At 42.1% G+C, this 13,046-nt stretch overlaps 1 long non-coding RNA gene across 2 annotated transcripts; it reads left to right on the forward strand.

The window, feature by feature from the left end:
- Nucleotides 1-1,680: 1,680 nt before the first annotated feature.
- On the forward strand, nt 1,681-12,766 carry LOC136291008 (uncharacterized). Of its 2 annotated transcripts, XR_010721417.1 has the most exons (5): nt 1,687-2,026; nt 2,952-3,059; nt 7,522-7,741; nt 10,083-10,487; nt 11,810-12,766. It is a non-coding gene; the product is annotated as an uncharacterized lncRNA (long non-coding RNA). The 2 variants fall into 2 exon arrangements; XR_010721418.1 differs by lacking the exon at nt 2,952-3,059 and having other exon boundaries at nt 1,681-1,769.
- Nucleotides 12,767-13,046: the final 280 nt, after the last annotated feature.

Here is a 13,046-nt window from a genome sequence, read left to right on the forward strand (position 1 = left end):
AGCAGAGCTGAAAGTGTGTTCCTGTGGCAGAGTCAAAGCACTAGGGCTTTACCTGCCAGCAAGCAAGTCTGAGTGCAGGCACTAAACACCTCCCAAGCAACAGGAGAAAGCAGTACAGGAAGGCTGAGGAGAGGCAGATTCTCAGAAGAATGCTAGGCACAAAGCTGCTCAGCTCCCAGCCCATGTGGAGAGGTCCTGGCATGGAAGAGCAAGCTGGGCACTGCAAACAACACACAGAATCAGGGGTGTTACATGATCTTACATGTAAGTGAAAAATGGCAGGATATCGTGACTTTTCAAGGGTCTGATTCATAATTTTTAGCCTCCAAGTGAGCAGCAGCAGTATTGCCAGTTCTGTTAAATATGCCTTGCTCAAGGATCCATTCCACATATACCATACTTTTCCTGAATTTTACAAAAACTAAGCATGGTAGAAGAAGATTTGGGGAAAAGCAAATTATGAGAAATGGATGGAAAAACTTCATGCAGTTGAGCGGTCCACAGGATAGCATTTACCCTGTGGCTTATCTACATAAGAGGCAAAGCGTTTTCCTGTCCCATGCAGGCTGCACTGAGATGTTGTCCCACAGACATCCTGTGGGCAGCAGGATGGTGTGTGCTGTTGGTGTGTGTGACCTGGACTGTGAGCACCACACCAGCAAGACACCATGCGGGACTGAAACACCCTCTTGCATCTCCCATTGGGTTCATGCCTACCAGTTCACCTACCATTTGTCTTTGCTTTTTAAGGTAGTGATTTAAAACAGCTCCCACGTTTTATACTGGCATAATGTTAGGATGAGAGCAGTTAGTAACCAGTGGGGGAAAATACACTGCCACAAAAAATAAATAAAAATGAAGTGTTCTGTTCGAGTTCTGGGGCATTTCAAGCCTCAGGGGTTATTCATGTAAATTAATCTGGTGCTTATTCTGTCAGGGAACACAAATCAGTAGCACATGAAGAAATAAGAATCAACAGTCTTAAAATCCCAGATGAAAACAAACCACACAAATCAGATCCCATTATAGATTTCAGGACCATTCTCTTGATCAGAGAGAATTTTTCTTCCATAAATGTAGTTGCTAAAGGTGAGCCCACATTAGAGTAAGAGTTTTGAATTTACCTCCCAAAACATCTGAGCTATTTGAATCACTGTTTTTCTTTTGGATCAAGCCCAAAAGGTCTGAAAATATGGTTTATTTGGACAGCATGTGAAAGTTTGATTGATCTCAGAGCTCTGCTGGCATAAAGATTTTTTGAAATATGCTTTCAGGAAAACATAGTTAACTCTCCAGTGTTGTCACCATGAGCACCAGTTTCCCCACAAAAGCTAACAGCTTAGCTATGACTCTAAATAACTAGTACAGAATTTTAAAAAATCTATAAAAAGTGATTGCAGTAAAGAGAAATCAGTTTTGATATCAATACCATTGGCAATCCAAATATCTGGTATTTCCCTGCTGCCCTGTCTTCTATTTACCAGTGTCACAACATTTAGAGGTTTTCTGCCTCCTTGTCTCTGAATCCTGAGTTTCTACTTGTAGGAGAAGGGAATACAGGTGACCTAAGCCCTGATAAGTAACAGCTGTGTTAATTTACCAATACAGCCTCGCCCCTGATGAGTTACGGCTATTACCAATAAGGATGAGTGAGGTAAAAGGGGGGGTTAGCTGGTAAGGGGAGGACTATCATGGAGGAAGAACCTTGAGGAGCATGGAGGAGAGGGTTATGAAGCAGGATCCTGGGGAGAGAGAATTACTGCTGTGAGGTCAGTCTGGGTCTGCAGTCAGAGCCTGTTGTTGGAACCTGCAGTCATAGTCTAGCTGGGTAAAAGCCTGCATTTGGAGTCTATAAACTAATATCTGCGGTCACAGTTTAGCAGGAAGTAACCAGCAGTCAGAGGCTGCAAGGAAAACCTACAGTAGGAGCTTCCTGCAGCCAGAGTCAGTGAATAGTTGGAGTTAAGGTGACTAATCTGTGAAGAGAAATAAACCAGGACCCTTTTTATGCTGTGTTTAACAAGAGGTCTGTGTCTTGGCTTGTTTTTACTTTCTAATAAGAGGGCTACTGCAACATCTACTGGCCTACATTTTCAAAGTGTTTAGATGCATATGAAAGTAAGATGTTGAAACAGAGGATGACTTTTCCTTGGTCACTTGAACCTTGGATTTAGAGACTGAAATTATCTGAGGCTAACCTAAATCTGAGTCTCTATATGAGACTAATCTAATCTTGCTTCTAATGAGATTGAGTTACAATGTTTAGTTTAAATCAGAATAGCTTTTAGTCTGTGAAAAGCACACTTTGCATCTCACAGGGTATGTGTAGTTCCATAGCAGAGAAATGCAGATTCAGCCCCTATCTGTATCAGCCATATTGGTGCCCAGGTACCTTACCTTGCTTATCTGTGTTTGGAGGTCTTTGTTCAGCAAGAGAGCATCACTTTAGTTTTTCCATAGCTTGTTATGTTGTTTGCAATCTTACTCAGACTGCTGTTGGAAAAACTTTTTTCCTTTTCCCAGTATGAAGTTACAACATGCTGTTACTGTTTACAGGAAATAGGCTGGCATGACTATGCAAGCTGAGGAGGAACACACATGCAGTAGTAGATTTGCTGTAATGCTTTCACAGAAACTTGAATATATACTATTTTTAATAGTTTTGCTATCAAAATAGCTCATTTTCTTAAAGAAAAGAAAAAACCCTCAAATATTATGGAAAGAAATAATTTGGAAGTGTTACCAATGATCTCTTAAGAACTGGCCCGATTTTAGTGACCTCTTAGATGAACATAATACCACCTAATCTGTTTGGAGGCAGCATATACTTTCCAGGGGAAAAAAAAAAAAAAAAAAGACAGAGGGGGAAAGCACATAAAATTTTAGAACAAGGAGAAAGCCTGAAAATATAATTCTGATCAAATTACTTCCAATTTCACTTTTACTTCTAGAATTTGGTCTGTCAGATGCTCTATGGAAGATGTTGTCTAACCTCTAGGGAACAGACATGCTCATGTCCCAGAGCAGGAGGCTGCTCTCTGAAGTTGTGAAATTGCATTGTAGGTATTTGAAGCATATATGGTATTTTTTGTCCTGCCTTTAGTCCTCCAACATAGTGTGTGTATTCATGTATGTGAACTAAAATGTGCTGCTCCTTCTTGGTAATATAAAAAACCTTGTCAACTAATGCATCAAAAGCACTTTTGTGTCTATCATAAAATCATAGAACTATGAAAATAACCTTTGGAGCTCATTTGGTCCAATACCTTGCTCAAAGCATGGGAAATGTCGAAGTTGTGTCAGGTTAACAAGGCTTTGTGAAGTCTAGTTCTGAGTGTCTCCAAGGACAGTGATCTTACAACCTCCTTGGGCAACACAGTGCAGTGTTTCACCACAATGAATGAATTTATTTCCTTCTATCTGATGATAGAAGAAAATGATGACCTGATGGGCTCCCTCCCAACCTTACCTGTTCTGTGGTTCTATCTAACCAGAATGCCCATTACAGCAACTTGTGTCTGTTGCCTCTTGTTCTTTTGCTGTGTAATACTTAATCAGAAGAAAAAATGTTCTCAGTTCCATCTAACTGTACACAGACCTACCCATATTACAAGGCAGGGAGAATGAAGACATTTTCTGGCTTTTGGAGCTTCTTTTTGCAGGCTGCCCTAAATGAAATTACACAGTCAATTCTCCATCAACAAAAAAATGGCTGAATTCAATGGTTTTTATTGATGCATCATACTGGTGTTCAGATACAGGATTTCCCATGCCACAAGGCTGCCTTTACAAGGATTAACAAATCTTCATTTTGGTGGTAGAAACACACTAGATTTTTCACATTTAAGAGGAACTAGAGATATTCACTCTCTTTTACTTTGTCCTTAAAACATATGTGGCAGACCTGTAACCACTGAAATAGCTGGTTAACTGTTATAAATGCATTTATATTATTACATATAGATAGAACATGTGGATGGGAGATTACTGTACAACCTTAATCTAGACTGGCTTGCTTAATTTTTGTTCAACTGATTTACAAAGAGAGTCTGAATTATAATATTTTCTTTAAAAATTAACAATTTTATTCATCATAATTATTTTGTATACCCATAGGAAAATAATAAATTAGATGACTACATTGATAATACATCTGGATGATTAGGAAATATGACAGTGGCCACCACAATTTCTCATTTCTTCTGAGGTGTCTGCTTTTACCTAAGAGCAGTGCAAGAGGTCAGGGCAGCCCTCAGACTGTTTGGCTGGATGCTCAAGGGGCATATAGGCATCCTTCTGATATTCCTCTCGGTGTGGCCCTAAGCAACTTGATCATGGGCCTATGGACTTGGGGAAGAGTAGAAAATGTAACTCAGGTGTTCAGCATCATGTCCTGAGGCCTAATCCTATGCCTAAATTGAAGAGCTCCAAGTATCCCTTTCAGCTCCAGTGCAGCAGAATTATTTATGTACTCTCTAGAGGGACCAAGGTAGTCATAGCAGTGCTGAAGAAGAACGAAATTGATTTAAAGGCAGAGAACAACAGCATTGCTCCTTTTTCAGGTTGGTTAAAGTCACTAGTAATAGTAGGCCCTTTTCTCTTTTCTAGATCTGGAGTTTTTATACAACTGTAGGTGAAGAAGGGAGGCTTTCAGAGCACTTCCTGAAAAGAGTCTTGCTTTTTGTAATGACAAGACTATATTTGAAGTACAACATTCTCAGCTGAGCTCTGGTTCACACTTTGCTGACTGTTGTGAAATAGCGCAAATGTGGCAGCTGTCTAGATATTCCCTTAAACATGACCCTGATCAGAAGTACACTGCACTGCTGAAGTGTTCAGACACCATCTTATACCTTGAGACTGAGGGCCCAAATCCTATTGACAGAGTGGTGCCATAGGGACACAATCTTTTCCCCTGGCTCCTGTGTCATGATGGATAAAAAGGAAGAGTTCAGCCCACTAGAGGGGATATGGATCCACCTTGCAAAGCAGTTACGATAGACTTCAATCAGTGGTACCGCTGATTGAGTGAACATTTCAATGGATTACAGAGGGTGTGATGTGGCCTTGCTGTTCTTCTCTGCTCCACTGAGCACAGCTGCTGCAATTTCTTCAGCATCTTAGGGAGTGAACTCAGAGCTGCTGCAATGTGGGGAGTAGGGCAAGAGTTTGGAAACCACGGAGTGAGGCATCCTGTTAACTAGAAGGAGGGGCAAGGCTTAGGTACCCTATCATGGACCATAGCAGAGGCAGCTTGAGCATCATGAGATCCCAGAGGGGAGGATGCACCTCTTCTGCTTGGGTCATAAAGAGCATGACAAATCACCAGTCCTCTGAGGGCTCAGACTTGCCAGTGCTGCATAAGCCTGCCATTAGTGCCTTTAACACTGAGTGTCACTGATGTGCTAGGGCTCTTTCATGCTTCCCTTTCCTGTTTGCAGAGTCTTGTTTAATTTTGCTAACTACTCTGAATGAAGATAAGGCCCGTGTGTGTAATAACAGACTAAAATTAAACTTCAAACAAATTATCTGTTAGGGTTTAGGAAAATCTTATCTGGGGAGGAATTAATCCTTGCAGCTTGTTTTGGGGCTTTAGCAGGCCACCAGGGATTTGAAAGAGAACAATTTTTCAGGCTGGAATATACACAGCAACTGGAACAATGTGGATAATTCCGTGGATATGATAAAAGAGCAAAAAAATCCCAAAAAGACACATAAACATCTGACGTGTAGCAAGAACTGACTGCAAACCAAATGCAGCTGCTGTAGATCATCAGCTGTCCCTGTCAAAGCCCTGGTCTCTTTGTGGCTGATGTCTCTGCTTCCTTTGTCACTTCGTGTGAGGACAATTCTGTAAGTTAGCTCTTATGCCCTAGTGCTCCCTGCTGCAGGCTTTGGAAAGCAGCCACTGCACCCTCCCAGTGACTTCAGGTTGCTCTGAGAAGACAATGTTGCTCAGTCTAGCCCATTGATCAAATCAACACAGAGGGGGCAAGAAGTGCCCTTGGGGCTTACTTTGCTGAAAAGTTGCTCACGTGGCTCAGCCTGCTGTTGGGAATGGGATGAGAGGTTCCCATTCAAATGGGGCTGGCAGAGACTGGGAAAAGTCAGCCCTGTTTGAATGCTATCACCCCATAAAGGCTTGAGGGATGTAGTCCCAGGAACAATTTCAGACAAATGCTTTAGTTCTGCTATTGTCTGTCTGACAGACAATAAAGACAAAGACAGGAAGACATCTCAAAATACCTTCTTACCTTCATGCCACAGAGATACCTCAAATTTCCTTTTGCAAGAGGTTCCTGGTAGAGGTCTTCTCCATCTTTCTCCGTTCGTTTTTCATTTCTTTCATCTTAGCTGTCCACACCAGTTGTAGGGTGAAAGAGCTGTAGGAAGAAGGAATAAGAGAGAAAAGGAGCTTTATAAGCCAGGAAGATCCAAATGGAAGGTCTTTGGAAACAAAAACTAGACCAATAGTGTGGAAAATCACTGGGGGAAAAGTCCAATATTTACTGTTTTTTTAGTTTTCTTAAGCATATTTTTCTTGCAGTTCTGGGGGCATAGATTATGCAGGGTTTAGAGTGAAAAGCCCCCTCAGAACTGCACAGCAGTACTAGAAGAAAAACTGCTGGCAAACATTGTCTCAAATTTCCATTATCCTCGACCACACAATGGGGCAAGACGCAAATTTTAGGTGGAAATATGCAGTGGCTGAACTCTGCAAAGGTTTTCACAGCATATGCTGTGTATTCCACTACTGTTCTGGGAATATTTGACTACATTGCCATGCTGTCAGATTGTTATGGTTCAGGGTACTTAGAGCAACCAAATGAGTAATAGAATGGGCTAAATCTGCATTCTGAAACCCCAGAAGACTGAATGAACCCATTTATCCAAAACTCTGACTGTATTCCCTGAAGTTGTTTATAAAGAGGAATATCTTGCCTGACAGAAGCGAATGCAGTCAGAAGCTCAGAACACAGCAGGGAAACATATACAAATAAAGAGTAAAACACCCATTCCCCCTCTTGGGTAGGGGGTTTAGATTCCTTCACATCCATGTAGACAATAGCTCTTTGGCCACTCTCCCTTCCCATCCACTCTTCCCTCCTCACAATTTGCAGCAGAAATCCTTTGGTATTTGCAGGTCTTTTTCCCACCTGAAGAGCTCAGGTCACTTCTTGACCTACCATAATTATGCAATTTATTAGGAAGTTAAACAGCTGAGAACTCAATGAATTCCAGCTCTGCTGTCCTCCCCAGCCAGCACCACCTCAGCAGCAGTGGGTGTCTGCATGGTTACTCCACACTGTCTCTGGGCCTGGGCTGCACCAAGAGAGGAGCAGAGATGGCTTAGTACAATGTGTGGCCTGCCAGGTCAGAAACCACCTGTCTCCAGAACAGGGCTCCCTCCTTCCACTACCTGAGCTGCTCTGATCTTGCTTATCATAAATCTCAGGTGTCAACAGAGGAATTGAGAACTAGGGAAGGAAGGATCTTTGAAGTAATCTTTTCATTCCACAGAGTCAGAAAGCAAAAAGGAGGACCTCTTCTTTACTTCTGAATTTTCTGCCAAGGACACCAAATTTACCGTCACTGAAGCACAGTGGCACATCTCCATCAGTGTGCAGTGCAATGATTCCCAGCCCCAAAAAATCATGTCCAGCATGAAGACCTGAGGATCTAACAGTCCAGAAGTGCTGTGTTGGTACAATATTTTGCCTCAGCCATGAACCCCTGTCAGGTGAGCAAATTTCCCTGGTCTCCCATTCCTCTTGATCCTCAGCAGTGCTGCAATCACACAGATCAAACATGTTGCTCTTGGTGTTTGTCTTACCTACCTAACCATTGGCCTGGAAGAAAACCAACCATGGTGTGCACCAGTTGAAGTTGTTTCTTTCATGCTCTTTCTTGAAAGGCATTTAACAAAATCTGTTGGTAATCTTTACCTGCATGGTCTTTCTCAGTAGGCAGCCAAGCAGGATGAGGCAGAAATCCCCAGCAACATGCAGTCATTTTTTAGTCCAGACTTTAACTGGGCACAGAGGTCACTACTGGGCAATCTCTAGTCCATGCAAAAGGAGTATGTAATCTTGGCCACACTTCAAATGTGTGCTGACCTGAAGAGTGAAAGACCTGAGACAAGAGGTTAAGTAGTTTGGTGTGCTGGACTGATGGGTATAATAAACCAGCTCTTTTTTACCTTCAGCTTCCATCTATAACACCCATACAGGTCTTGACAACAAATGTCATGTTTTATTGTCATGGATATTACTTGCAAAAGGCAAATATGTTTCCAAAGGATTGAGTTTGCTGCCATGGGAGACAATGTAAATAATTTGGGGTTAAATACAAAGAGACAAAAGAAAGCTCTCTTGTTTGAGTAAATACAGTCTCACTGCTTTGCATTCCGTTTTCAAGGGTTCATGAATATCTTTGTTTTCCGTAACCTTGCACATTATTGAAAAAGATCTTTCATTTGCTTCTACTCTTTGCAATTTCTTTAGATATTCTATTTCCTTGCATCTGCAGAAACTGAGCTGTTTTTTGTGTGCTTGACAAACCATCAACATCTGCATGTGAAAGATTTCAGAGAGAGAAGAAATAGTAAAAAACCAGAAGATAGAATCCTTTCCTAATCGTTTTTCCTTTGATTTTCAGACACTTGTGTAATAGGATGTATCCAACAGTGAATTTTTCTGAAAATACATTTAAACTGAGCAAATTCAGATTTGATTTGTTGACACTAGAGAACAAACTCGGTGAAAGAAGCAGTCTGTCTTGCTCAGAAGCTACCTCAGACTGAAGCTGTATTTTGATTTGAGAGCATGAACAAAAATACAGAATTATGCAGGATTGATTGCTATTGGAGGTCATGCCTGTAACTGGGGGGTTGCCTGGCACACTGAGGTGTCACATTTCAGTACCTACTCAAGATCATGCTGCAAAAAGCAGGGAGTGTGGAAAGGTGCTGTGACCATCTGGGCATCTGCTTTCCCACACAAAATGGTTTGTAACTGTGCTGTGCTTCAGTTTTTCAGTGACAACAATTGCCAGGTTTTACCAAATAAAGAAGGCCCAAATCCCATCCCTCGGGGTTTGCACCAACTGGAACAATCTTCCTTCAAGTTTATCTTGCTGAATTGTTCATGTATATCAGGTGTTTCTGACTGAAATTTGCTTTCAGTCAGAAAAAAGAGGAGGAGGTGCTCCCCAAGGAACTCCTATTCCAATTTTCTGTTGCTTGGAAGAATTTAAATCCACTGCTTATAACATTCTGTCATTTCCCCAAAGACTTGGGCACCCTCGGATGCTGCCTGTGTCAAATAACCACCCATCACTTCCAAGAAAGAAAGGGGGTTGCTTATCTCTTCTCATTTCCAAGTGTGGGCTCTGGGGAGCACCAGGACTACTGGGATCCAGACCCTGTCTCCCCTTGGCATTGGGGAGGGTTGAGCTTTCCTATCACCCAAGACTGTTACAAATAACAGAGGACCCGATAAGCATTCTCCTTAGCCATGCATGGGGAGACAACTGTCAGCAACTCATGAGTTACCTCAGATCAAAGGGCTTGTGAAAGACCATTTTGTCACAGTTGCTGTGACTCTAGATAATTTCTACAGTGTTTACCTCAGTGTCAGTGTTCATGGATAACTACAGATGGCTGGTGTTCTTCCGCTCAAAGGGTAAATCCTGAGCTAGCTGTCAGTGTGGACAAGTGAAGGTGAAGTACGGCAGGGTACCCATGGATGAGCCTGAGATGTTTTCAGTGAAGACAAACTTTGTGCCTTGGGCTGCATTTGGGAGCAGAAGTGACTCATGCTCTTTGCTAAATTATACCTCTATGTGAGGCATGCATCAGACCTTAGCAAGCTCCCAGTTATTCCAGAAGTTAGTATGCTGTGCCAACTCATTACTTCCTAAATAGCTCCAGTGTCAGTGCTGAGTGGTGACTTAACTGACTGCTGACATTCACTAAGGTCACTAAGCTAGGTCTATACTTAGGAACACTTTGGTGCTGTAAATGACATGGAATTGATTTAATCTATACAATGCCTTGTCTCTGATGATCCTTTCTATCACAGGTCTGACCAATGTGGACAACAAAGGTAGAAGACAAAATTAATATTCAGTTCAGAAACTAAAACCTGAAGCGGAGTCTCAATAAAGCAAACACTAAAGACAGCACCCATAAGGAATTGAATAGCTGCTGAAAATGTGAACATTCCTGCATTTTTTCCTAAGGAATCTAGTGTGCCTCTACTGATGACTGCAGCAAATGTGCAGCATTTCTCACTGCAGAGAGTTGTTCTTTGTTTGCATAGCTCTCTCTGCAGTCCACATATTGCAAATGGATCCTTCTCTCTCAGTGCTCACTTAACTGGATCTCCCTGAAAAGGCCCAGTGCCTATGGGCAGATGACAGACATGTACAGCTCCATTTGGCAGCCTTGAGGTTTCAGCATCTTCATAAACTCCCAAATTCAAAAGGTAATTCTCACCCCCCACTACCCCTACAGCTGTTAGCACATCAGCAAGTAACTGGTGCCAAGCTACAAGAACCTCTTTGTTCTCCTCTGCCCACCACACCAAAGGGCCATGATTGGCTCCAGCTGGCCCTCATTGATAGTCTATCAGAACTATCAAATGACATATTGTCCTCAGCTGACCTGGAGATGTTGCTACCCGACACCCTACAACAATAAACATCTCAGCTGTCATTTAAGGGGAAATGTCATATGGTTCTTCAAGTCTGATGATTCAGACATAATAATCTCCCAGCAATTATGAAGACAGAGGCAAAGAAAGAAAATTGGAGAATTGAAAGATAAACTCTCTATTACCTTTCATTTTCCCCTAAATCTGTGTTCAACCACATCTGAGAAAAGCAAAGGGACCAATCGCTATTTGTTACTAGTAGGGCAGCACAGCAGTGGCAAGTGTGCCTGTACATGTGTACGTTCTGTTTTAAGCCAAGGGTAGGAGAAAGGTATTAAAGTGTCAGTTTCTTCTGTATTTCACTTTATTCTCCTGGTTTAGGTCAGCTACATCTTTAATGTACATTGAAACAGACCACGTGAGAGAGTCATGTGTCTCCTGCAATGCTGGAGTGGGTTGGCTCAGGCACACTAGCTGCCTGCACCTCTGTACCTGCTCTATCATATGGGGTGGGATTGAAATTCAGCATGGATGTGAGCACAGCCATCTCCACACAGTTGTCATCCAGGATTTCTTTATCATTTTCCAGCTCAAAAAGCAGAGAATGTTGTTGTTTGTTGGGTTTTTTTTAAACTCTACCTGCACCCATCTTCAGTCACCAATATGCTCCAAGCTCATCCAGTCTGTTTTTGTGACAGAGAAGCAGAACTGGTCAGGCTTTCACAGTCCCAGCTGTGTGGGGGCTTACAGGACAAGCTCCAAATATTACAAATCATAAAAATTGGGTAGTAGAAATTCCTCAGAAAGAGGTAGGTGCAGTAAGTTTGTGGGGAGTAACTGCAGGACTCCGTAGTTACTCACTTCATTAAGTCTTAATTGTAACGATTGCAAGGTGCAACCCAAGCACCATAATCAAATCCTGAGGTGACAGAGGCACAGATAATTGTAATGAGCCTTCCTCTGAAATGAAAGGCCTGCAGTTTTCTCCCCAGATGCTAATGGCACAAAGCAGAGTCAGAAAATGCTGTCAGCAGGAACGAGGAGAAGATGGGGATCCAAGGAGACCCCTGGGCTTCAGAGTTTGCAAACAAATAGTAGGGAGATGCAATTAACCAGGGTTGCTGATTTAACTTGTTTCCTCTGTCTATTTCTAGCTTGCTCTCAGAAGCATTCCAAGTAAACCTACACTACCCTGTCCTCGTTGTTTTCCGTAAAACTCTGGAAAAACTTTTTTCCATACTGGTAAGACCAAAAAGAAAGAAACAGAAGAGAGAGATTAGTACGCATGCAGCTCTCTCCGTCCACATGCCAGAACAGGCTCCATCCACACTGACCCCGCCAGCTTTGGGTGCTGTGTACTTTCTTGACCCTTTAGCCTTTTATTCATGGGACTAAAATGAAGAATTAACTGTCAGGGCACACCTGCAACTGGAGGATGAGTCAGCCCCAAGGGGCTGCTGAGTCAGAAGAACTGAAACAGCCACTGAAGTTGGAAAATGAGCGTTCTTGTACAATCCAGTGCTAATGTCCAAGCAGGAAATAGAAATGAACTTTGGAATAGAAGTCAACAATTACAAATGAATAAAAATGGGAGAAATGCTACCAGAAGCCCTTCATTCTGGTGATGTCATGGTTCCCAAATGCCCTTCAGAAATGCAAATTGCCTACAATGTAATAAAAAGGGCATTTTCTAGAGTGTGCAGAGCTTGCATAGTTTAATTAAGCATAAACTAGGGTGACTCTTGAAAGGAAAATGATGTGGATTGCATTCTCTGAGTGACCTTGGAAAGGCACTTCTAACTTTCTCAACACAGCAAGTAAACTCACACTTGATATGCTGTCACTCCTATTCCTTTCCTTTATTTAGATAGATACTTTTTATTCTCTCAGATTCCCTGATCTCACATGATTTATTTCTGTGCTTAGAAAATGTGATTTGTTTTTCTTGAGGTAACTAAACATTTGTCTACAGCCTCACCATCTCTAGTTTTCTAATCTCTACTTCAATATTATTTATATTAAACTTTTGGTACCTGCTTTCCTTGCTTTCCACCAAATTCTACATAGGCTACTTCACTGACATGACAAAACTAGAATAAGAAGTTGCCTATAGAAATTTCTCATCCAATCTTGCCAAGACCAACCTAGTGGCCTCCTCTGATGGACTGAGTGTGTCAATGGACAAAGGAAGACCTACGGATGCCATCTATCTGTGAAGGCTTTGATGTGATTCCCCACTATATGCTTCTCTCTAAATAGGGGGGAGATAGATTCGATGAGTAGACTGTCTGGTGGATAAATAATTGGTTGTATGATCACATTCAGAGGGTTGTGGACAATGGCTCAATGTCTGGATGAAGATCAGTGAGAAGTGGTGTCCCTCAGGAGTCT

This window comes from Chamaea fasciata, unplaced genomic scaffold, assembly GCF_029207755.1.
Source record: "Chamaea fasciata isolate MVZ Bird 193981 ecotype frontalis unplaced genomic scaffold, bChaFas1.0.hap1 SCAF_6, whole genome shotgun sequence".
In the NCBI taxonomy this organism is placed as follows: domain Eukaryota; kingdom Metazoa; phylum Chordata; class Aves; order Passeriformes; family Sylviidae; genus Chamaea; species Chamaea fasciata.